Raw genomic sequence first — 2985 nt, forward strand, 5'->3', positions numbered from 1 at the left:
TGGGGGCTTAAAGGTGTTGGGTTTTACCGATCAATCAATTGATGAATAAGATGAGTAAACAAGCACACACACAAAATTGACACAGGAGTTACGTGGTTCGGCCAAATTCCGGCCTACGTCCACGGGAGCGAGGGATTATTATTTGCTGGGAAAAATAAACAGAGAGGAGGAGGAGGATTCCCTCAGCACTCACTCAACTCTCTCTTATCTCTTACTGCACTGCACTCTGCACACTCTGCACTCTGATTTACAACACCACACACACATGTATATATACACACAAGCGGGAGCAAAAAATTCAACAATGGGCGGCCGGAAATGTCAACATTTCCGGCAAAGCAGGTGGAGCCGGAAATGTTGACGGAGCAGGGCAGCCGGCGCCGTAGATATTGAAGGAGAGCAGCAGCCTTCTGTTGACTGGGTATGGATCCATCAATTCTCCCCCTCCATACCATAGGAGGAGAATAATATGTTAATCTTCAATTGACAGTCCATCCCAGCTATAATCCCTACATAGCTGGAGCTTCTCATAGGTTACTCCCTTTGTTACATATCCTGCCGGATTTTCTTAGTATGAAATTTTGAACTAACTTCAACAGTTGTTGTTCCAATCACTATCGCGTATCCAGTGATAGCGAATGTCAATGTGTTTTGTTCGGGAATGTACATTGATTCCTTGCTCAGTCCAGTGGCACTCTGACTATCACAATGTACCTTGTATTCTTCCTGTTTGACACCTAACTCTTGAAGAAACCCTCTTTAACCACAACAGCTCCCGTCCCAGCTTCCGCTGCGGCAAGATATTCTGCTTCTGTTGTGGATAGGGGCAACCAACTTTTTGCAATTTTGACTGCCATGATACAAGCTCCCCCTGCAAAAGGTGAACAAAAAACCTGATGTGGACTTTCTTCCATCAAGATCACCAGCCATGTCTCAATCAGTGTAACCCTCCAAGATTGGTTTCACAGCTTCCCCGAAACATAAGCACAATCCCGATGTACCTTTCAAGTACTTGAGAACCCGATTTCACAATCTTCCCAATGGTCCTTTCCCTGGATTGGAAAGAAACCTGCTCACAACAACCTACACAGCGTGGGCATGTCTGGGTCTCGTACATACCATTGCGTACATCAAGCTTCCAACTCTGATGAGGTAATGGGACTATTGACATTTCTTCCCCTTGATGAGTGAGACAACTTCTTGCTTAGCTTTGAAATGATTAGCCAGTGGAGTATTTACTGGCTTGGCACTTTCCATGTTGAACTTTTGAATTTACCCGTTCAATATACTTCTTCTCCTGTGATAACCATAGCTTTCTGGCTTTCCTGTCGCGACTGAGTCCTGATGCCTAGGGAGTCTGCTGAGCTGGGGCCTAAGTCCCTCATTTTCAAAAGATTTAGACAACTCCATCTTTAGCTTGTTGATCTTTCTTGTATCCTGACCAATGATCAAACATATCATCAACATAGAGTAGTAGGGATGACAAGATTACCATCAGGAAATATCTGAACATATGCACACTGATCTGCTGCAGTCCCTCTTGTATCCGTGACTCACCATGAAAGAATCAAATTTTCTATACCACTCACTGTCTCGGTGCTTGCTTAAGAACGTAGAGACTTTTTCTTCAACCTGCAGACTTGATGTTCTTTCCCTGGAACTTCAAATCCTTCTGGTTGCTCCATGTAGATGTCTTCTTCCAAGTCACCATGTAAGAAGGCTGTCTTCACATCCATTTGTTCAAGCTCTAGATTCATCTTGGCTACTAATTCGAGTATGACTCGAATTGTTTGCATTTTCAACTACTGGCGAAATATCTTCGTCAAAGTCAACAAAACCCCCTTTTCTTCTGGTCGAAACCTTTGACGACCAATCTGGCTTTATGCGTCACAATTTTCCACTGCCATTTTCTTAAGCTTGAACACCCCATTTGTTCCTTCGTGCTCTCTTCCCTTGGGAAGTCTTACCAGCTCATACGATTGATTCTTATGTAAAAGAATCAACTCATGCTTTTATAGCTTCGATCCATTTGGCTTTGTCGGTATGAGATTGGACCTCTTGGAAACTTTTTTTGGCTCCCCCTCATCATGCGTTAAAGTATAAAAAGAATATTCTGATTTGGATTAATCTTCTCGACGGAATCAGAATACGACCCCCTTTCAGCTCTTATGGGCTCAGCTTCTTTGGAGGAGGATATACCTCATCATCTGACTGCTGTGATGATTCGCAATTCTGGTTGAAGGGGGTTGTTGCTCCCCATGCTCAACACCTTCTACATTGTTTAAAAGGATCATCCTTGCAATTCCCATGGTTTGTGGCCGAGAATATGATAGGGTTTAGGATATGGTATGTACAATACAGGAGCACAGGTAACAGGCTGGTTTGGTTAGACTTTGTTTGTGGTTGTCAAACGTCCCAAACACCTGGTTTTACATGTGAAAACACCATCTCTCGATTTGATTGACCCTGCTTCCTATATGGATCCCATAATTGTAGCCAGAATCTCACATCTAAATAGCCCAATATAAAGAAAATGGAATGGCTTCCGAGTCGAGCGGTTTGCTTTGACTCTTTCCCTAAATTAGATAATAGGCAAAAAGCTTTCGCACCCCCCAAAACACTCTTAGATGAGTGTAAGAAACTTTTCTTTCTGCGGTCCATGCTTTCTCTGGAATCACAACAGGTAAGTGGTTGCTCGGACGGGATCTGTGAATAGGTTTAACGATGCGGCTCACGCAAGCTTCCCCCCCAGAAGGGTTAGGTAATTTTTTTCCCTTCGGTTAATTAGCCATTACTGAGCATGCTTCAACTCTTTCCATAATGGTCCGATTCATTATTCAGCTACACCATTATGTTGTGGAGGTACGTCGGGACGTCGGCCCTTATGCTTTAATATAAACAGTTCAGAGACGTATGATTGGAAACTCGTTGGAAGTATATCGCCTCCATTGTCTGTCAGAGGGCACTTCAATTGGCGGCAATGTT

This window comes from Malania oleifera, chromosome 7 (genome assembly GCF_029873635.1).
Source record: "Malania oleifera isolate guangnan ecotype guangnan chromosome 7, ASM2987363v1, whole genome shotgun sequence".
In the NCBI taxonomy this organism is placed as follows: Eukaryota; Viridiplantae; Streptophyta; class Magnoliopsida; order Santalales; family Ximeniaceae; genus Malania; species Malania oleifera.